Below are 23,870 nucleotides of genomic sequence, written 5' to 3' on the forward strand. Positions count from 1 at the left end.
ATGTGGTAATGTGCAGCAAAGTGTCTGTGGCAGCAAGGTGCTGCACATGTGCAGCAAAGTTATAACAAACGATACGGCAGCAAAGTGCTGCGCTGTTCAGCTGCACAGGTGTAGCAAAGTGCAGCAGGGGTGCTGCACAGGTTTAGCAAGTTGCAGCTGCACAGTTCCACCTCCAAAATGGTCCTGGGGTGGGGGGAGAGACACAGCACCACCGGCAAAGCGGAAAGGGCACAAAGGTACACCAAAACACAAGGTAATGCAATACGAGGGGCACGGAAGAGCGAGCAGAGCAGGCTCGTCCCTAGCCGTCCGTACCCCCCAACGTCAGCTTACACTGCACTTGCCCTTCGCTGTATTTACAAATTCAAATCCGTCTCTACGCCCTGTCTCCCATATCCCCCTCTACTCCAAATTCGTCTCCCAATCCCTCCCTGGAAGGAAGGAATGGAACAAACGCAATGTCCTCTTACGTCGTGATGCGTCTTACACACTCAACAGTTTACAAAGCCTTGGTGCTGGTGTGCAGCTTTGTCATCCTCGGTGAATGGATGTGGATGGCGCGAAGGGAATTTCTCTCATCCTAACTACTCTAGTAACTGACATTAACTCACTTACACTACCCGGGGTCATGCCCTGCGAATTGGCCTCTTTAAACTATGTGGTTCTAAAAACCGGATTCCCATTGACCACTCTGCGGTGCCCCTGAATTTGGGTCTCACTCGCAAATTTTTCAACCTGTGTCCTTGCACAATTTCGGGGCTGGGTCATGTGGCTCCACTAGCAGGTCCAACTACCTGCGCACCTCCGCCACTGAAGTCGCCACCCGAGCTTACCTGCTCCTGCGACTACCCTAACTGGGGAAGGCCCTCCCTGGCTCTTACCCCCTGATGCCCTCCTTGGCATTGGGCTACCCGGGTCCTCTCCTGGGATCCTCGGGCCCCACTGAACACTACTCTGACTCTAACTGGCTCCCAGATCCTACCTGCGGCCTCACCTGGCCGACAGACTACCAGTGACGGAGTGCCCCAATAACCATATGCACCAACAAAGCCCACACGCCCAGCCTTTCCACAGACTTATGCACCCATCCAAGCACTTCATTGCCACTACCTGCACCGCAGGTGTCAATATCCAAACAATTTACCTAAGCCCTCTACCTGACATTTAACTACCCACCCCGGGTATTTGTGAAGGGGTCCATCTCCCCCCATTCACTCCTTCACACCATGCATTCCACACCATTTACTTCACACCAAGCATTCCACACCACTCAATCCACACCATTTATTCCACACACCAAGGTCTCTTGCACACCTCTTGTGCTCACACACCTGTTCCCCACTTGCACACCATGCAAGTCAATTCACTTCAACACACTCCATTCGTCCTCAATACACCACTTATACTCCACCTCTGGTTAGCCCCAACCAATTCCTCATTTGCGCCTCATTCTCAAGCTCAACACACACAGTGATTCTCATTCACACAGCATCATCTAACTAGCTGCTTCCCTCTAATACTCGTGCTTTCCCGTCTTCCCTTACACTAAGCACTTCCCTCATCATTATCAACCACCTAATCTCTCTATGCCCCCTCTACCTGTACCATGTCCCTACTTAAATCTTGTCCCTATTGTTATTTACTAAATCCTTAACAATTATCCTAGCCCGCCCTCGGCGAGCTTTCACTGCCACCCCATAATCTACTGCTCATGTGCCCCAAATTGTGAGGAATGGCAAAACCACCACTCCCCCACACATGGTACCATTCGCCAACATCATTGCTAATCGTCCGCTACACTGGAGCCTCTCGGTGCGGAAATAAATCGCCGTAGCTCGGCTTCGAAAAGCCGAGCAATGCATGCGGGTGGTTGGTCTACTGTAGGTTGGGTCCGTCTGTCATTTTCGATTCAGGGGAGGAGGCATTGAAGGGCCAAGGTGCAGCGGCCCATCTCTACGCGGGGCCTTGTGGTCCCATGCACGATGGCCCAAACACCTACGGTCGGAGCACCGCGCCTGCCAGGGGGTGCCTCTCCTACCCCCCCTCGAACCGTGCCGATCACCTTTCCCGCCAAAGCGCGGCACCGACCATATAGGGCGGGGCCCGGCACGAATCGTGCACGCCGCCGCGGCAACTATTCCCGCCGAACCCCGCTGCACACAAAGCACGCCACACACCGAGGGCTCGCGTCGGCTATACGTCGCCCTAAATGCCCCCCCAGTCTGCGTCGATGCCCGAGCCGCGTTTTCACCCCATGCGACCCGTTCCACTCTCGCACACAGAGGCGCTCCAGCGCCTCCCATACACCCCCTGCATTATATTACAGCACTGTCCCGTGCATTCTCTTCTCTTGCACACTCAGGTGCACACCACTCAGGCACACTCATGCCGTTCGCACACTCCATTATCACACACCCTCGCACACATCCTGGCACTCTCATACCACTCGCACACTCCGTTACACAATTGGCCATCGCACACCCTCACGCACACTCTCTTGTTACACCCTCAGTAACAACCACGGGTGTGCACTCTCCCGGTACACACCCAATCAGCGCACACTTACCCACGGGTGTGCACTCTCCTGTTGCACACCCAATCACGCGCTCTGGTGTGCACTCCTGCACACTCTCCACAACACGCTCTGGTGTGCATCCACTCTCACTCTCCTCGTCCATCGCACACTCTGTTTCAAACTCGTCTCCGACACACTCTTCCCAATCACATTCTGTCATACTCTCGTGCTTCGGTGCGCACTTTTTTTGCACACGTGCACCATTCACTCGCGTACATCGCACCATGGACCTTTCACGAGCGCCTGGGTTTCGTCGGGATCTCAAGCGCGCCAAAAATGTTTTCCCGCCAAACACTTTCGCGCCATACACACCCCTACTCACCTTTGGGATTCTCTTCTCCGCCAGCACCTGCAAATCTTTATTGAGATTAGCAAGCCCGACATCATGGTGCGAATGTAAACTTTGTTCAAGTTCCATTTCTACCTCCCGCGATAATTCCTCTATACCTGCCGTCTCTTCGGCCCCAATTTCAACTATACACATTTCTTTGTCCCCGACGACCGCTGGCGCGAATAAAATTTCGTCTTCCAATTCGACCTTCCCCGGTGCTCCCAACATTTCTTTATCCAATTTGACGGCCATCGGTTTTCCTACACTCCGAGTCGCGATTTCTATACCCTCGGTCAACCCGGCCGCGCTCTGCTCAACCCCGCTCTTTACGCGTTCCTCACAACGCGTTACCTAATCGCGTCCCTTTGCGACCTCTTCGCCCAACCTGCGCCTTATGTCCTTCCCTGCCTCTTTTATTTCCTTTTTCGACGGCACCCTCATTTTGCCCAATTCGTTCTTTTGGGCGTCCATTTTGCTTTCCAGCCCGTTTTTCACCTCTTCCAATTCCCGCGTGGATTTGTCCCCCATTTCTTTCAATTGGCCACCCAACTTTTTTTAGGTCCCGGGTGGATTTGTCCCCCAATTCTTTCAATTGACCACCCATTGCATCAATTTTTGCATTCATTTCATTACTTTGCACCATGAAGCTGCCCATATCCATTGGCGCCACGGGCTCGGCTCTCGCCGCCACGTGCGAGGCGCCGCCATTTTCTACCCATACGGCCGGCCCCTCATCAATGTTCTCCTCTTCTTCCCATTCTTCCCGGGGGTCCTGGGTTATCGCTTCTAACTCCTCATCAGATTCCCTCCTCTTCTACCCCCACCGGCATTCGATCGCTTTGGCTAGTGTTACGTGGTCCCCTCGGTGAATACCTGGTCTCGGTGACCCCCGGACCGTGAGAGGAACTTCGCCAGAAAGTTGTATTATATAGGCGCTTTCGCCACGCAATCCATATGAATTCCACCCAAGAGAAAACTGATGTTCAAGGATATATTTCAATGGTAATGACACCATACAAGTTCAATGATACAACCACGGAGATTTTCCCCGAGCAATCAATAGCAAACAACCATCCACAATTCCCAATCCACCATCAATCCCCTATATGATTAAGATGGCCATCTTATATATGTGTGTTCACTTCGGTACTCACGACCCCCTTTTGGTCTCTGCTCCTCACAATGTCTCTGGGCCCCTCCTGACCAAGATACTGGTCGGCGTCGCCGCACTCGGGCGGTTGAACGAACCCCGGGTGGACGTTTTTCCACCGGGCAGGTATCGTACCAGGCACCGTGGCTGCAGCCCCTCGTGGCCACGCGAAGCGGGTACGGTAGAGCAAGCCAAAAGCCCCACGCCGCTTGCAAGGCGCGTTAGGCCCCAACGTGCGACCCGCACGCGTCTGTTTAGACGGTGCCGCGAACAGTGCCAGACGCGGGGTCGATGCACGGCCCCACGTCAACTTGACGTCTCCACCGGGCAGGTACACGTCCCGGTAATTCCTCTCGCCAGACGGGCTTCGGAACGCCACTTTTCCACGCAGCGCAAGGTCGATCCCACCTTTCGTCGGAGCGGGGCGAGGAAGAATAATACTCGTCCCTTTTCTTCCTCGTGTCTTTTCCTTCTTCCGTTTCCGGTCACTTCCGTTTCCGGACACTTTTTCAGAAGGGCTCCTGACCCTCCAACCACAACAACCCTTAATCTACTATACACGGATAAGCAAAGACCTGAATGGTAATGGACATACATTCACATAAATATGTAACACTCCCCCCCTTCAAGAAAGAAAGTTTGAACCCAGCGAAAACTTTCTTTGCCGGCCAATTTGGAGAAACAAACCAGATAACTCAACCCCCCCACATTATCAGTTCCCCCCGGGCACAGTTATCACTTAAAAATAAAGCAACCAAAATTTCACCACAACCCCTCCAGATTACTCACTCTGGACTAAGCACCAGCAACGACATTGTCCCTGCCAAATCAAACTCCATCTCATGACCCTCTGACTTTGACCGTCAGTTTCTTGTGAATGAAGGTTAAGGGGTTGATCAAAGATCCAAAGTTAAGCCACTCGATAGCACTTTTTCCGGGAGGCCAAGCCGAGTATTCACTACATGGATGCCTTTAGGAACGTGGAGTTCACGGTTAGTCCGTGCAGGAAAGTTCTCTACATGGGCGCCTTGAGGAACGTGGAGTTCACGGTTAGTCCGTGTAGGAATCTTGGCTCGGCGGCTCCGCCGCATTCAGTGCTTCAACTTCTCAGAACTTCCCTAATACTTAGGGTGGGACCACTTGTCCCTGTAGTCCCATGAATAGCGGTCTCCTTCTCGGCCACTACTTTGCCAATCCTTCCTTCGGGAGCGGCCGTAACTCAGGGAGCCTCCATAATAATATTGATTGCGGCCACCACCAAAACTACCGCCCAGTTGTCCTCTCCTGTAGACCTCTCGACGTCTACGAAATGCCTTCCCTACTGTTATGGTCCGACCCTCCAAATCCTTGCCATTCCAATTCTTTTCTGCCTCTCTGGCGTCTTTTGTGCTGGCAAACGTGACAAAGCCGAACCCTCTTGACTGTTGCGTTTCCCAGTCTCTTACCAACCGCACTTCCACCAGTGGCCCATATCTGTTGAAGACAGAGGTCAGAACTTCTTCCTCTGTTTTGAAGTTCAGTCCCCCTACAAATAACTTGGCACTTTTGTCGCCATCCCGAGCTGGTGTGGCATTATTTTCCCTGCTGGGCTCTTTACCAACCCTCAGGTTACCATAAACTTGACCCCCGGCCAAATCATTCCCGATAACCACAGATAGACCCTCTACAGGAAGCGTGGCTTGTAAACCGACGGTGACCGGTCCTGACACCAAATCGGACTCCAAATGGATGACATGAAGGGGAGCACTAACACCGCCCCCGATCCCCTGTAAACGAACACTATCCCCCGTTGCCGTCTCCTCGGACCATGGCAAAATGCCTTCAAGCATTAAAGATTGATGTGCCCCTGTGTCCCTCAATATCCTAACCGGTTTCCGGTTAGTCGAGGCTCCATCCCGTGACACAAACCCCTCTGAAATAAATGGTTGGTAACCCTTTTGATGGCGATTTCTCACAATGGCCATTGCGTTTGGAGTCGTAGTAGTCGGACTCCGCTCTGGGTCTTCGCTTTTCATGCGGTAACAACTGGACATCAAGTGTCCAGGTTTCTTGCAAAAAGCGCAAGTAGGCCCGGAGGAAAAACTCGTGGTCTGCCTCGGGCCCCCCGAACTATAAGTTTGTCTTGGGCCCGCATCCCTCTGATTTCGAACAGGTGGGGTATCATAGTTGTCCCCATAATCATCTCGAGGCCGCCGCCATGTATGGTCGTTCTCCGCACCTGCTGTTCCCCACCTCCCCTGCGGAGATCTAGGCGAGGAGTTAGGTTCGTGGACCCCTATTCGGTGGGTTAAGGCATAATCATCTGCCATGGTGGCTGCGTCCCACAACTTTGGTACTTTCTTTTCCTGCAGGTACACTTTGATGTCCTCGTGGACACACTGCTGGAATTCCTCCACCAGGATCAAGTCACGCAATGTTTCGAAGTCTTTCCCGACTCCTTTTGACTCACACCACCGATCAAACATGTTTTCTTTCACTCTGGCAAACTCCACATGGGTCTCACTCTCCCTCTTCCTGGCATTCCTGAATTTTTGCCTGTAAGCTTCCGGAACCAACTCATAGGCTTTGAGGATGTGCTTCTTCAGTACCTCATAATCTGCACATTGGTCCATTGGTAGCGCCGAATAAATCTCTTGAGCTTTTCCCACCAGCACACTTTGCACTAGTATGGTCCAGGCCTCCTCCGGCCAGTTTAATTGTCGAGCCACTTTCTCAAAGTGTGGAAAAAATTTCGCGACTTCCTTTTCACTGAACGGTGGAACCAGCCTCACATGTCTGCCCACATCCCAGGTTTTCTGGTTAGGTGTCGACCCCGTCAGCAAGGGTGGTACCTCTCCCCGTTCTCTCATTAACTCCAGCTCCTTGAATTTAATTTCCTGCTGAAGCTCCATGTCACGTTCCTTTAATTCCCTTTCCGCTTTTCTCTCCTCTGCTTCGAGGTCCCTTGCAGCTCTCCTCTCCTCTGCTTTTCTCCCTTCTAACCTTTCCTGGAGTTCTCGTTCCACTCTCCTTTCCTCTGCTTGTTTCTCTTCTCTCCTCTCTTCTGCTTTCCTTTCTTCTTCTGCTCTTTCCTTTTCTGCTTTCCTTTCTTCTTCTGCTCTTTCCTTTTCTGCTTTCCTTTCTTCTTCTGCTCTTTCCTTTTCTGCTTTCCTTTCTTCTTCTGCTAACCTTTCCTGGAGTTCTCGTTCCACTCTCCTTTCCTCTGCTTGTTTCTCTTCTCTCCTCTCTTCTGCTTTCCTTTCTTCTTCTGCTCTTTCCTTTTCTGCTTTCCTTTCTTCTTCTGCTCTTTCCTTTTCTGCTTTCCTTTCTTCTTCTTTAATCCGTTCCTGGCTCCGTAATTGCAACTCCAGTTTCCGGAGCTCAACGTCTTCTGGTTCTTCGGGTAGCCACTCCCAGGCTAACTCGTCCCATGTTCCTAATCCCACCATAGATTGTATCACCGTGGCCTGCAACTCTGCCTTCCTCAAATTAGTTCGGACCTCCAAGTTAAAATGTTTGGCCAATTTCAAGAGGTCCGACTTTAGTAACGCTCGGAACTGTGCCTCACTCGGTGTTACCGCAAAGTTCTGTGCCACAAACGCCATGGTGACTATCGTTAACACCTGTTAACCTTCACCCAAGACTTTACCCCAATTTCCCCAAAAATGTTCCAATTAATACTTAATTAATAAATTTTAATTAATACAAATATTATTTTATTATTTTATACAATTTTAGATCCCGGACGTAGACCCAATTGCGAATCTGCAAATCGTAATTTGGACGAGCCCCCAATTCTGTTACGTGGTCCCCTCGGTGAATACCTGGTCTCGGTGACCCCCGGACCGTGAGAGGAACTTCGCCAGAAAGTTGTATTATATAGGCGCTTTCGCCACGCAATCCATATGAATTCCACCCAAGAGAAAACTGATGTTCAAGGATATATTTCAATGGTAATGACACCATACAAGTTCAATGATACAACCACGGAGATTTTCCCCGAGCAATCAATAGCAAACAACCATCCACAATTCCCAATCCACCATCAATCCCCTATATGATTAAGATGGCCATCTTATATATGTGTGTTCACTTCGGTACTCACGACCCCCTTTTGGTCTCTGCTCCTCACAATGTCTCTGGGCCCCTCCTGACCAAGATACTGGTCGGCGTCGCCGCACTCGGGCGGTTGAACGAACCCCGGGTGGACGTTTTTCCACCGGGCAGGTATCGTACCAGGCACCGTGGCTGCAGCCCCTCGTGGCCACGCGAAGCGGGTACGGTAGAGCAAGCCAAAAGCCCCACGCCGCTTGCAAGGCGCGTTAGGCCCCAACGTGCGACCCGCACGCGTCTGTTTAGACGGTGCCGCGAACAGTGCCAGACGCGGGGTCGATGCACGGCCCCACGTCAACTTGACGTCTCCACCGGGCAGGTACACGTCCCGGTAATTCCTCTCGCCAGACGGGCTTCGGAACGCCGCTTTTCCACGCAGCGCAAGGTCGATCCCACCTTTCGTCGGAGCGGGGCGAGGAAGAATAATACTCGTTCCTTTTCTTCCTCGTGTCTTTTCCTTCTTCTGTTGCCGGTCACTTCCGTTTCCGGACACTTTTTCAGAAGGGCTCCTGACCCTCCAACCACAACAACCCTTAATCTACTATACACGGATAAGCAAAGACCTGAATGGTAATTTACATACATTCACATAAATATGTAACACTAGCCATGGCACGAATTAAAATTTGGGTCTTATACTAAATTTTGGTCACTCGTAATTTGGAGTGCGTTAAGCGCACTTCGGGTCCTATCCCAAACTCCTGACACCAATTGTTGCGGCCAATATGCAAAATTGGTGTCCAAAATTTGGTCTAAAAAATTTCGTCCCAAGTTCCAAAACCCCACTCCTGACTACCAAATGTTGCGGTTCTCTCGCCGGCCTTCTCCCCTTATCAAGGGGGGATTAATCCCCTTGTCTTTACTGACCTGGCGCGACCTGAGACCTATTACGCCCCTTCCGGACAGCGCCAAATAGGGTTTCGGGACCAGATTAGCTCGTACCTAAGTACTAGCGCTGCCCTGGAAGCGAGGAAATAAGCCTCACACGAACGATGTGTGATGGGGATACGCCGAGCAGTTTGCGTACACGTGATCCGCGCCGTTATAGATAATGGAACCCGATTCAAGCGGTTTTACCCATGCCACGCTTAGTCAATGGAGAAATCACAAAGACGATCGAATTCAGAAGAAAAGGAAGAACAAATAGGTTTAATTATTATCCACGTACATACAGCTCAGGACGAAGAGACACAGGGCAACTTAGACAGTCTTATGCTTAATACCCCAGGACAAACGGGCCCGTCTCACACACTCACACGGGGCTTGCAGATGGGCAGGATGATGTTCTCCAGCGCAGCGGTGGTCGTCCAGGATCGGCCCCGTCTCACTCTCCACGGTCCCTGGCATGTCTCGCGAAGATGGAGGTAGGCGAAGGCAGGAACTCGTATCGTGTCGCTCGAACAAAACAGGTAATCTCGGGGCGAACGGTAGAGTGCGGACTTAACGCGGCTGGCGGTTATTCAGCCGCGTTCATTCGCTTTGGCTGAACCACGCAAGTTATCAACGCCCTGGCTGCGCCCACGTATTCCTCATAACCAAGTTCATACAGTGCGAATGATTCTCTTCAAGCACGTCTCCCTTCTCATAACTCAGAAGTCACTCCAGCACACCTCTCCCATAACTCTGGGGGCTCCCGACCGAACTCATGCGCAACTCAACTGAGTACTGACGAGCGCCTCTCCCATAACTGGACTGAGGTGGCGGCTTCGCGCAAAGGGTTTTATTGCCAAGCCCTTAGCCCAATCGAATCTCCCAACCACGCCCTGTGACACAGTGCTGCAGCCACACGCTGTGAGCCCTGATTGGTGACTCATGCTTACCGTCCCCACTGCCGCCGCGCCGACCTCAACCCTCCTCCACCTCCGAGACCTACCTCGTGTTACCCGGACTCATGAGCAACCAATGCTTAACAAACTGGATCGAGCCTGTAGAGGTGGAATGGTTTGTAGAAGTAGGGCCTATCCTCCTGTCTTTACAACAACGCAGGATTAACATTGGAAGGGGACTACTCTCACATATACTAAGACATAACTATACTACAAATGAGGCGACGTGTTGCTCGTGTGACTATCTATGGGGGGCAAACCTTCAACCTTTATTAAACTTTACTGTACAAATCTCAAAACCGCAGCAATATATATATGTATATATGCATATGTATATAGATAAGAGTTTTTCCTCGATCATACACTCATATTTGTAGACACCAGACAGACAGATAGATTGAAGTGAACCGATTGCTTCGCCTTGCTTTTCGCTTCACATGCATGGGTAATTACAGGGAATATGTATCCATATGTGGCGAATATGAAGATATTTTTCCACATAGTCAACTACTGTACAAAGCACTGTAATGAGCGTGACGGGGTATGGTGTTTACCCTTTGAAGAACAACACAATTTAATAGACTGTTTATTGCCCTTTTCTATTTTACTGTACACGGAAAAAAGGTCCCAAATGTGCATTGAGAACCCTTTTCTGTAAGAATTTCAACAAGCGAGTGAGAGAGAGTGAGAGTGAGAGTGAGAGTGAGAGTGAGAGTGAGAGTGAGAGAGAGAGAGAGAGAGAGAGAGAGAGAGAGAGAGACTTTGACTTTTTAGTCCTTTTATTACAAAAATATAAAAGTAACAATATACACGTTTTGCAATAAAATCAATAATGCCAACAAAAAGAAAAAAAGAAAAAGAAGAAGCACCCAATGATCATCAAATAAAAAACAATCAGTATTTCACAACAGTATTCTAAATTCATTTTCTTTAACCTCACAAAACCCACCAACACACCAAGTATCAACAAAGTTATGAAAATTTCCGGACTCGTTGGACAGGGTAAATTCCAGTTTCAATCTTGCTGAGATTAATGCATTCAAACACAACATGATATTGCAGTGCTCTATCGGTTTGCCAGATAGTTTGTCTTTTCTTGTTAAATAAACAGCAAGCTTCGCAGTTGCTATTAGGAAACTAAACAGTTTAGATGCAGGATTCTGTTTAGGGGCAAAACCAAAGACGAAACTTCTCAAAGAAAAAGTAACATGCATTTCATGTGCAATGTAATTCAACCAATGAAACAAAGGAAATAATCGGATACAGTCTATGAATGCGTGAAACAAGTCCTCATTGACTGTACAGAAGGGACAACAAACAGATACAGGAGAAAAATGTCTAATAAACGTGTTAGAGGGAACAATCCAGTGGGCCAAACGCCACTGGAGATCACCTGTTCTTTTGGATGTGGGCTCACTGTACATGGCTTCCCAGATAGGTTCGGAGGGGGGTCCTCCGGGTAACAATCCTTTCCATCGGGTAACTCCATTTAACGAAGGGTTCCCATTTAACAGCTTGAGGCACATCTTGTAGATGCCCTTGCTGTCCATTGTCTGGAAAAGCTTTGACCCATCGCTAACAGGGGGCAAATCGTTTTGAATGGGTTCAACAATTAATTTAGGCACTGTCGGCTCATTTAGATCTTCTTCTGTACCTCGAGTCCAAGTTAGGCCAAGTTGCCGTCCCAACTGAATCATTTTCCTCAAAATTTTTGCAATCATCCTATGGGACCAAATCCCTGTCAGGTCGGCGATTTCACTTACGGATTTCCAACCATACCCTGAGTCATGTCGGAGATGCCGCACCTTCACAATACCAGCTGCTATAAAGTGTTGGCAAAAATCTCGACTCTTTGGAATGTCGGGAAAGAGAGGGTTATAGAACAAAGGCTCGTGTGCCAGCATTTTCGTTACATATGTGTCCACCTGACGACTCACAGAAAGGCTCTGCCAGGCATTTAAGAGGCTTTGGTAAAAAGCAGGGAGAACCGATATGTCGACATGCTGGAGGTTCATTTGAAAGAGTTCAAACCCGTACCCGAGCCTACCCGCTCGCTGCAGTACAAGGCGTGCAGGGAGCCGGCCTGGCAGATGTTCCATGTAGAGGAGACGTTGAATGGACCGCAGCCGGAAGGCCATTAGGCGGGCTTTGATGTCGACGAGGTTGTGGCCACCCTCAGCCGAGGGGCGACATATCACATCGGGTCGTAGCCAGTGGTAGCCTCCCCAGAAGAAGTCCACCAGTTTGCCCTGGAGTGCTTTGAGTAGGGCCTCTGGCGGTTGCAGGCAGATGAACCTATGCCACAACATTGTGGCAACTAAGTTGTTGATCACTAGCACACGGCCCTTGAAGGACAAATGAGGTAAAACCCTTTTCCATCGGTTCAATCTTTCTCCCACTTGCTCAATTACCCCGTCCCAATTTCTTTGAGCATACTGTGGGGAACCAAGGAATATGCCCAAGTACTTAATTCCCTCACTTCCCCACAGCAACCCTGCGGGGAGGGATGGGGGCGGCTGTGGTACAGGCTGAAGAAGGTTGCGATAAAGGGAGGGTATCCATAACGTCTTGCTCTTGTTCCAATTTATTTTTAAAGAGGAGGCAGCGTGAAACTTTGACAGGCACTCAACAACGATATCAATATCATCCTTATCTTTTACAAAGAATCAGACGTCATCCGCATAAGCACATAGGGTGAGCGGTGCACTCATGGGAGTGAGTGCTATTCCAGAAATCTTCTTTCTCAGTAGATTGAGAAGAGGCTCTAAAGAAAGAGCAAACAATAAACCAGAGACTGGGCACCCTTGCCGGACCCCTCTCCGAACCTTGATGGGGGGAGCCAGCACATTATTAATCTTAATTAAACTAAATACATCCGTGTATAGCAAGGAAATGTAGGAACGAAAGTTTGCTCCGAGGCCGCATGCCTGTAACACATGATGCATAAACTTATGGTCGATACTGTCAAATGCCTTTTCAAGATCAAGCGACATCATTCCAAAGTCTTCTTTAACACGGTTACCATCAATGAGATCTCTGATTAAAGAAATATTATCATGGATGGATCTTCCAGGAACACAGTAACTCTGTTCTGGCAGTACTAGATCACCAATAACCTTTTTTAGTCGATTAGCTAGTACTTTTGAAAAAAGCTTGTAGTCCGTGCACAGCAGGGAGATCGGTCGCCAGTTCACCAAAAGTCGGGGATCTTCAGTTTTCGGGAGCAAGCACACTACGGCTCTTCTTAGACTCAGCGGCATTATACCAGTCTGTATAGAAGTGTCCAAAACATTCAGCAACTCAGGGCCTAAAAGGTCCCAAAATGTCAGAAAGAATTCGGGAGGTAGACCGTCAATACCCGGAGCTTTCCCTGAATCCATGGCAGCAAGAGCACAGGTTAGCTCAAGGAGGGTGATTGGTAGGTCAAGCTCCAACCGTTGAGCCTCAGTTAGGGAGGGGAGGTGAGAGGTTAAATCCATCATTGTATCATTACAAACAGTCTGCTCCTCAAAAAGTTTTGTAAAGAATTCAATAATGTTTATTCTAACATCATCCTCGTTGACAACAACGTTGCCTCTTGAGTCCAAAACAGAAGAGATTAGCCGTGATGGCTTGCTTAAGGATTCTAAATGAAAGAAAGACTTGTTTGGGGTGTCTGATAACTTTACATTCTGTATTCTAAGTCTAATTAATGTTCCGGCTGCTTTCTCTTGAACTAACTCCCTTAAAAGAGCTTTCTTTACAAGCAATAACCGGTAATTGGCGTCATTGTTTTCATGAGCCAATTTATTCTCCAAATGTAGAATATCCAATTCCAACCGGGCCATTGTAATGTGCTTGTCGTTTGTGCTGTGTGATTGGAAACATTGACAAAAAACCCGAATTTGAGATTTCATGTTATCCCACCATATGCTGGATGAAGAAAAGGAAGATTTCTTTGCTACTAGACTTGCCCAGAAAACACGAAAGGCTTCCTTAAACATACCATCTTCTAGAAGTCTAACATTAAACTTCCAATAAGCGCTCCTACTTGCGGGTTGAGGAAAGGAAAGGTCTAGGGTTACCATATGATGGTCTGAAAACACGGAAGGAAAAATATTTGAAGAAACCGCAGTATTTTTAAAGGGTACGTTGATGTACCATCTGTCAAGCCTTGCCAAGGATACTCGACTATTGGCGCATCGACACCAGGTGTACTGGGATGTGCTTGGGTGGTGCAACCGCCAAACATCAACGAGGCCCATTGTGCTAAAAAAATTGGATAAGTGTACATGGGACTCAGGATGGGGTTCGGCAGAATTTCTGTCAACCGATGGGTCGAAGGTGCAATTGAAATCACCTCCGACACACACACAATGATCAAAATCAACTGATCTTAAGTGATTTATCATTGCGGTGAAGAAGGACTTACGCTCTACGCTATCACTTGGCGCATACACATTAAAAATAGTGTAATGGAAGTTATGGCTTACTAGTTTGAGAGAGCTAAGCCGACCATTTATTACCTCCTGAAAATGGCATGACTCACACACGAGGCCTGGCTTCAGCAAGAAGCCGATTCCAGCAGATGAAGCTGATAAATTGCTGAAATAGCATTGGCTCTTAAAAAGTTGATGCCAGTTATGTTCCACATTTGGTGTGATGTGAGTTTCTTGAAGTAAGATCACATCCACCTTTTTCCGTTGAAATATGTTTTTTACTTGGACCTGGCGGAGGTGTCTAGCACCACCACCGTTAATATTTAAGGTTGCGAGTTTTATAGTTTTCATCCTGTATTGATGAAATCAGCCTGTGGCTGGGAACACTCTACACCTGCACGTGTGATGAATTTTCTTAACCTGTGGTATTGTGACTTATTCAGGTCAAATTGTTCAGGCGTTTTAATTATGGATTTTGCAGTGTGGATGAATGCAGCCAAATCGTCAAAATGGTCTTTAATGACTATGTTACGCTGTCTGTACGTTTCGGCTAGAAACGACACGATGTGTTGGGGGGGTATCTGTGACTGAGATGCTGATGACTGTGACAGCAAAGTCACTTCCACCTCGTCCTCAGACTCTGACAGGTCTGATAATGTCCCACCTGGATCTTGGGCCTTACTTGCAGCTCTCACGAGCTCCTCTGGAGGCATCTCATGAGATTTCGTTGGGTACTCTGGTACACACTCACGAGCAGACTGGTGCTTACTTTCTTTATGTGTGCTTTGGCAAATGGCTGCAGATCTCTGCGTAGCCGGGGTTACGATTTCTGTTTGTGAGACAGAGCAATTTGTTTGGTCACCAGTCTGCTCAGCTACTGGAGGGGGGACCGGTGGGGCTTCGCGTTCAGGCTCAAAAATGGCCGCATTGTTCGGATCAATGTCGGCTTTATTCTCAGAGCTTGGGAAATCAGTAACATCTTCTTTACCACTTTGGCGTTCGATATTTTCGTTTGCTGTAAACGTTTTGCCCTCTTTTGCAGAGACAGTGTCTCTGCCCAAGACAGCCTTCTTTATCGCACCATCGGGGCTATTTGTTAGTGGTGCTTTCCGTTTTTTGGTCAGTATGACAAGTTCTTCATTCATGGGTTCGTCAGCAGTACTAGCATCACCAAGTGCCATCTCACTGGGTTTGGGTAGCACCGGGGCGTCGGGAAGCACGGTCGGGGCGTCGGGAAGCACAGTCGTGGCGTCGGGAAGCACAGTCGGGGCTTCGGGAAGCACGGTTGGGGCTTCGGGTAGCACGGTTGGGGCTTCAGGTAGCACGGTTGGGGCTTCGGGAAGCGTAGTCGGGACCTCGGGAAGCACAGTTGGGACATCAGGAAGCACAGTCGGGGCGTCGGGAAGCACGGTCGGGGCTTCAGGTAGCACGGTTTGAGCGCCAGGAAGCACGGTTTGAGCGTCGGGGAGCACGGTTTGAGCGTCGGGGAGCACGGTCGAGGCGTGAGGAAGCACGGTCGAGGCGTGGGGAAGCACGGTCGAGGCGTGAGGAAGCACGGTCGAGGCGTGAGGAAGCACGGTCGAGGCATGAGGAAGCACGGTCGGGGCGTTTTCTTTTTTACAGCCCACATTGGTGTGTCCCAATTTGCCGCACTTCGTACAAGATGCTTTGGGACAAAACCTTTTAACGTGTCCGAAGGCTCCACAAAGGAAGCACGTTAAGGTGCCTGACGAAGCGTACATTTGATATTGACGATCATTTACCGAAATTTTAAACGAGATGTTTAGTCCTGTATCGTCGCCGCGATCAGGAAGCACCATGAATACTTGTCTCCGGAAACTCATAACATGTTTCATTCGTTCATCCCGACATCCCAGGGGAATCATCGAGATTCGGGAAACAACAGTTCCATACCGGGTCAGAACAGCCATTAATTTATCATCTGTGATAAACGGAGCGACATTTGAAATAATAACTTTAATCGCCGGTGTGTCCATCGGGGAAACCATGACGAACTGCCCACCTTTCAATGACAGACCGGTACTAACAACATCATGCACGAACTTCTCGTCCGACACGAAAACAACAAACTTTTGGTTCATCCGCGACGCGGCGCGGACATTTTCATCGCCGATAACATTCCCTACAGCTAGGATAATGTCCTCGGTAGGAACACCTTCGGGAGGGACACACACGAAAGCATGCTTCCTTGTTAGGGTTTCAAACCCTTCCTGCCGTGCACGAACACTCGCCATAACGGCGATGTCTCACCTTTCCACCTTGACCAGGCGGAAAGGACACAAAATAAATAAAGTCGAAATGAAAAAATGAATAATAAAGTTCACACGACGCGAGTAAGGTAAACAGCACCGACGGAGCAGGTAAACTGAACCGAACGGGTCTGCTCTCACCTTTGGGCTCTTCTCTCACTCTCTCTGTCTCAAGGGAGGGAAAGGGGCATAGGTGGTAAAGAGGGACACGACAAAGGCGCGATGGGAAAGGAAGGAGTGGGGGGGGGGGGGGGGGGACAACACAACACAAGCACGGAGCTACAGCACACGAACACCAGTGCACGCCATCTTGCCACGCCCAACACACGAAAGGCCAGCAGAGGGCACGAGAGAGGGAGAGAGAGAGAGAGAGAGAGAGAGAGAAAGAGAAAGAGAAAGTCAGCGTCATGCCAAAGGAAAAACAACGTGGCAGGAAAAGAAAGCAGCCTCAAAGGGAGGAAACAAAACAGTGGTTCGAGAAATAAGCACGTCGGAAGAAATAGCTTTGAACTCAAGGTTGCATCACAGATATGTTGTATGAGTTTTTCCAAGAATTCAACGTTTCACAAGAGAAAGCGGCCCAGCAGCCCCTTTCCCTCTTCAGTAATATGCATGCATTCTGAGTATGGAGAATACATTGAAATCAAATACATTGTGAATACATCAAAATCCCACAAGCGCATCCATCCGACTCTTATTTTCGGTGTCACTATGGTTGCAGATAGACCACTTCGATTCTCATTGTCGATATCAGTTTCCTGGCGCTCTTGAAACACTTTACCCATGTCTAACGGTGCTCACATGAATGCTGGAGTCGCTGTACACATCTATCTATAATTCCAGTAATCTCTGTGTGTTTGTTTGTTTGTACGTTTGTACGTTTGTTTGTTTGTCTGTGACCGCTGTTTCTCGACAACCACGGGTCCGATATACTTTAAACTTGCCAGGTATATTGCTGGGGACCCGAGGATGTGCCTTTTCAAGGTTTGAAATTAATCGGACAAGTACTTACCGAGCTATGGCGATTTAGCCGTTCGCCGTTCGCTTTGGCGTTGCGAATGGACCAAACCATTGCATGTAAATAGAGGGGGGGGGGGTTCTGTGGTCGTTGCGAATGGACCAAACCATTCATGTAAATAGAGGGGGGGGGGGGTTCTGTGGTCGTTACTGCCACGTGGTTTCAAAGTTTTTTTTTGTTGTTGTTGTTTGCACGCATGTTTTTTTGCACCCACGTACGGGCACGCCCTAGGATGTTTACACACACACACCCCTACACAAATTTTTTTTTTTTTTTTTTTTTGGCAAGGAACGGGCACCCACGTACGGGCACGTCCTAGCTTATATATAGTACGGGCATGCCCTAGTTCTTTAAATGCCTATTGTTACGGATCCGTCACTTCCGCCTGTGTTGTTATTACATACTTGTAGGTTTTTTAGTTTCAGTTAATATTGTTGTTAAGATTTTTGTGTGAAATGGAGATGACTTTAGTAAAAGGTAAAAATAAATGTTTGTGGAGTAAAAAGGAGAACGTGGAAAAGAACCGGAAGAGAGGAGAAGAAGAGGAGGAGGAATAGGAGACGGCCATGAGAGAGATGCAGCCGTGAATCGCATCGAGGCTGTGAGCGGACTTTTTTGATATTGATCGTGAATGAGTTGAGGCTTCCTGTGAAGGGGATTGCCCGCAACATCGTCCTATATTGCGATTGCAATTAAACCTTCGTCTCAGGTTTTATTACCAAGCGTGAGTTATTGTGGAGGGGGAGCAAGCGCCTCCATTTCAGGCCGATATGCCATTTTGTCCTCGAAGAGACTGTCCGCTTGGTGCATCTTGTTTTGTTGTTGCGATTTCCATATCGACCTCATCGTGTTGATCGCCGTTGGTTTCCATATCAGCTCAATTCCCATATCGACCTTTCTCCTCGTAACTCCTCGTCCGCCGCCGTGCCGATACCTGCCTGTTGTTTTGCCGTTCTGCACGACTTCAACCTTCAACCGCGTTGGGATTTGTGCATGGACTTTGGGGAATAATGGTACCAACATATGTGTCGTTCATTTGATGCAAGTGATATATTCATTGTACTTTCTTTAATAGTGTTATTATTGTGGATGCTAAGGGGAAAAAGCTCATTTGATTTAGATTTCAGTAAGAATATTTACTATGAAAACATGACCTAGTTTGACAGTGTCACAAAACCCGAAGGTTCTTTACCCAATCGAGATCTGCATTGGCATCCGGGTGAACTGCAAACCTGAGCTTTATCAAGGAAAACAAGTGGCATATGCAGCACATAACAAACCAACTCTTGATTTGCTGTTTCTCTCCCATGCTCCCAACCTGCCTTCATATTGTTATGAATTTGGGTAGAGGAATATCTAGAGCCAGGTAGATCTGTATAGGTAACATGCTTCAACTGTCACGATAGGGAATCCACCCTGTAGTAAGTTCTGTGTTTTAGGCGGTTTGTCGGGATAAGAGTATACCTGTGAACATACAAGGATGTTTGGGTGTTAAATAGTGTAGGAACTAAGATAAACCCCTGTGTGTCAGACCTGGTAGTCATTCCTTTGTCCCTTATGGCAACGCACTCCTATAAACACGTAGATAGGCCATTTAGTGCACACATTAATTAGTTCCCCTCCCTTACCACAACGGCTTCGGAAAACAGGCAGAAAGCCAGGACAGGGCGCCGCCAATGGGGCCGCAGCCAGCCACACCACCAGCTGGCCGAGCAACCAGCCTCGTGGCAAGGCTGGGAGCCACGCCCAGGAGGACTGTTGATTGGGCAGGGGGAGGGGCGAGCAACACCAGGGTGGGAGGCACTCAGCCAATGAGAGGGCGCCAGCTAAAGAGAAGATTGGAGAAGGGTGGACGAAGGTGATAAAATGGCGCGCTGCACGACATTGTCTCTCTTGGCTCTGGGTTTTCATAGCGTGCAGTCGCATTTGCTCTCTGGTCTCTTGCTCCTTCTCTCCCTTTTGGCCCGTTCTTCTTCGCTGGTCTCTTGACGCTGCACGACATATTTTGGTCTCTGCGCTTCTCCTCTTCGTGCTGACGGTTCGCTCTTGGTGTGGAGTGGTGCTTGGAGTAGTGCTCGGCCGTTTGCGGTGCTGTGGGTGCAGGGAGCGAGTGTTGGGGCTGAGCGGGCGGGACCTCGTGGTGTGCAGCGGAGCGAGTCGCATCGGGGCCTGGCGAAACGAGCGAGCGGATGAAGGGTTTCTTCGCGCCGGAGGAGGGAGCCGCGTTGGACGACAGACCACAGACAGATAAGGACGCACCACATTTCCACGTACATGACGAACGTTTTCTTTTCGTAATCCATTCCTGTGTGGGGTATTTGAAGTGAAGTGTGTGGGATCCCAATTTAGGACTATTTATTCATCGTCGCGTTTCATTGTCTCGGGTTCGGGAATAAACGTGTTTCTTTTTGTATATTGAATTGGGTTGTCGTTCGTGAGTTAATTTCCCTGCAGGATCGGAGCTGTCGTCGGTTCGCCATAGGTAAGCGCTGCCGCCTCTTACTCTTCCCTTCTTCTTCCCGCGGTTGATAGCAAAATCCGTGTTTGGTCGTCGCCTCCGTTAAATCCGTTCGGTCTTCCGCGGTCCCTGGTGTTAACCTTGATGGATTCGCATGACAATATATATATTATATATATATATATATAATATATATATATATATATATATATATATATATATATATATATATATATATATATAGTCACGTGAAAAAGTAAGTACACCACATGTAAAGTTTTGACTTTTTCACATATTTCAACATACAGCTATTTGATCTTCATTTCAACTATATTGATAGACTAGCAGAAGTACCCGGCATTGCCGGGCGGGGAGGGGAGGGGAGGGGAACGGGGGGGAGGGGAGGGGAGGGGGACGGGGGGGAGGGGAGGGGAACGGGGGGGAGGGGAGAAGAGTGGGAGGGGGAGGGGAGAAGAGTGGGAGGGGGCGGGGGGGGAGGGGGAGAGGGGAGAAGAGGGGGGGATGGGGAGGGTGAGGGATGGGACGGGGGAGGGTGAGGGATGGGAGGGGGTGGGAGGGGGGAGGGGGGAGAGGGGGGGAGGGGAGGAGGGAGGGGGGGAGAGGAGGGGGGAGGGGCCAGAGGGGGGAGGGGAGGAGGGAGGGGATGGGAGGGTGAGGGATGGGAGGGTATGGGAGGAGGTGGGGGAGGGGGAGGGGGGACCCGGCAGAAGTACCCGGCATTGCTGGGCGGGGGAGGGGAGGGGAGGGGAACGGAGGGAGGGGAACGGGGGGGAGGGGAGAAGAGGGGGGGAGGGGAGAAGGGTGGGGGAGGGGGGAGGGGAGGGGGAAAAGGGAGGGGGAGGGGAGAAGGGTAGGGGTAGGGTGGAGGGGGGTAGGGGGTAGGGTGGAGGGGGTAGGGGGTAGGGTGGAGGGGGAAGGGAGCGTGGAGGGGGAAGGGAAGGGGGAGGGGAGGGGGAGGGGAGGGGGAGGGGAGGGGGAGGGGAAAAGGGAGGGGGAGCGGGGAGGGGGAAAAGGGATGGGAGGGGGAAAAGGGAGGGGGAGGGGGGAGGGGGAAAAGGGATGGGAGGTGGAAAAGGGAGGGGAGGGGGGGGGAAAGGGAGGAGGAGGGGGAAAATGGAGGGGGAGGGGGAGGGGAGAAGGGGAGGGGTAGGGTGGAGGGGGTAGGGTGGAGGGGGAAGGGAAGGGGGGACGGAGGGGGGAGGGGGAAGGGGGAGGGAAGGGATGGCCAGTCAACAACGACGTTGCAGTTCTCATGGTCGGAGAGCAGCACAACAATCGGACATAGTCCTGCATATTCGCAACAGCACGAAGCGGGTTTGGAGACTCACCGATCCTGTGACGTCCTCCAGTACCGGCGTTGCCGGGCGGGGGAAGGGAGACCCGTACATTCCCAACCCGTACATTCACCCTCTCGACTCAAGCTCACTCGGACAAAAGCCTTGCACAAATTACACCGTGAAGGCCCAATGGTCATGTCTATGCCACAAATCACGGGCGCACTGAATTGAAAATATATAGAACGCTCATACTCCGTGAAAAGTGAAGCCGCCGTGTCGCCATCTTGGTCAGCACGACTCGACCAACTCGCTTCGCGGATCTCGTTTTGTGTGGCAGGAAACTGCTCCAATCGGTTACGGAAGGGTTGTGGAAAGACGTTTCACAGCTGTTTCAAAGACGTCTTTAATTTATATCGCACAAAATCGATACAAAACACGATCGCATAAAAGGTGAAGTGACGTGTGACGGGATGGAACATCACGTGATCGCTCTGAGCGGCGGGAATGGAACATCACGTGATGGCTCTGAGCGAATCAGCGAGCTGCTCTGGAACCAGCTGAGATTAGCGGGTACTTCGCTGAAATGCGCTGAGGTAAATATGAATAAAAAATATGGATCGTCAAATATTTGGAGTTCGGCCATGTTCGTCCCACGCTCAATGGCCATGTCTATGTCAAATATCAAGCACGTAAGCCTCTCCGTTTAGGAGTCTATCGGTAACATTACACACACACACACACACACACACACACACACACACACACACACAAACTGTGTTTTATATATATAGATAAAGGTGATATAATATAACAAATATCATGAAACATTTACATTTTTTAGTCCATTGTATAATTTAAATAAACATAAAAGCATATTTCTCATATGGAAAAAGTAAGTACACCCTTGGCTCTAATAGGTGGTATTGCCCCCTTTGGCAGAAACGACCTCAAGTAGGCGTTTCTTATAACTGTCTACCAGTCTCTGACATCGACTGGGAGAAATTTTTGCATACTCCTCCATGCAGAATTCTTTCAGCTGTGCGATGTTTGAGGGGTTTCTTGCATGCACAGCTCGTTTCAAATCCCCCCAGAACATCTCGATGGGATTTAGATCCGGGCTTTGACTTGGCCATTCCAGAACCCTCCATTTCTTTCTTTTCAGCCATTCCTTGGTGAATTTACTGGTAAGTTTAGGGTCATTGTCATGTTGCAAGGTCCACCTTCACTTGAGCTTCAACTCTCCGACAGATGGCCTCACATTATCCTCAAGCACCCTCTGGTACAATGAAGAATTCATAGTGGATTCTATGATGGTGAGCTGCCCAGGCTCTGATGCAGCAAAGCTGCCCCAAACCATAATATTTCCACCACCATGCTTTACAGTTGGTATCAGGTTCTTGTGGTCAAATGCTGTCTTTGGTTTTCGCCAAACATGTGTTCTGGTACTGTGGCCAAATAGCTCGACCTTTGACTCATCTGTCCAGAGCACATTGTTCCAGAAGTGCTGGTCTTTGCCGAGGTGTTCATTGGCAAACTTTAGTCTTGCCCTGATGTTCTTTCTGGACAGCAAAGGGTTCCTCCTGGCACACCTCCCATGTAGATCAAATTTGTGCAGCCTCTTTCTAATGGTCGACTCGTCCACTTTGACAACAACAGTGGCAAGAGCTACCTGTAGGTCCCGTGATGACATTCTGGGGTTCTTAGAGACTTCTTATAGCATCTTGCGGTCTGCTCTCGGGCTGAACTTGCTGGGGCGGCCTGGCCTGAACAAGTTGGCAGTTGTTTGGAATCTTCCCCACTTGTCGATGACTTTCCGGACAGTCGAATGATTGATTTCAAATTGTTTGGAGATCTTTTAAAATCCCTTCCCAGACTTGTAGGCATCTATAACCTTCTTTCTGAAGGCCTCAGAGAGCTCTTTTGATCTCGGCATGGTGATGCCGCACACTTCAACAACAAAGAGCAAGCCAAACTAAATGTCTGAGGTTTAAATAAGACAGGTTCCTCCAAGATCCTCTCTAACGATTTTCTAAACATTTGCACCTGAGCTGGTGCACCTGATTTTAATTTTAGGTATTTGAAGTAGTGATAAATGTAGGGGTGTACTTACTTTTTCCACATGCGAAATTTGCATTTAGGTTTATTTAAATTATACAATGGACTACAAAATGTAAATGTTTCATGATATTTGTTATATTATATCACCTTTATCTATCAATATTGTTGAAATGAAGATCAAATAGGTGTATGTTGAAATATGTTGAAAAAGTCAAAACTTTACATGGGGTGTACTTACTTTTTCATACTACTGTATATATACATATATCTACTAGTGAGGTGGGGAGCCAAAAGCAAACAAACCACGGTGATGTGTCACGTGTGGAAACGGTCAATGCTAAACCATGAACCAATAAATTCCACATTCCAGTGCCAC

This window comes from Myxine glutinosa, chromosome 6, assembly GCF_964187855.1.
Source record: "Myxine glutinosa chromosome 6, kmMyxGlut1.1, whole genome shotgun sequence".
Lineage (NCBI taxonomy): Eukaryota > Metazoa > Chordata > Myxini > Myxiniformes > Myxinidae > Myxine > Myxine glutinosa.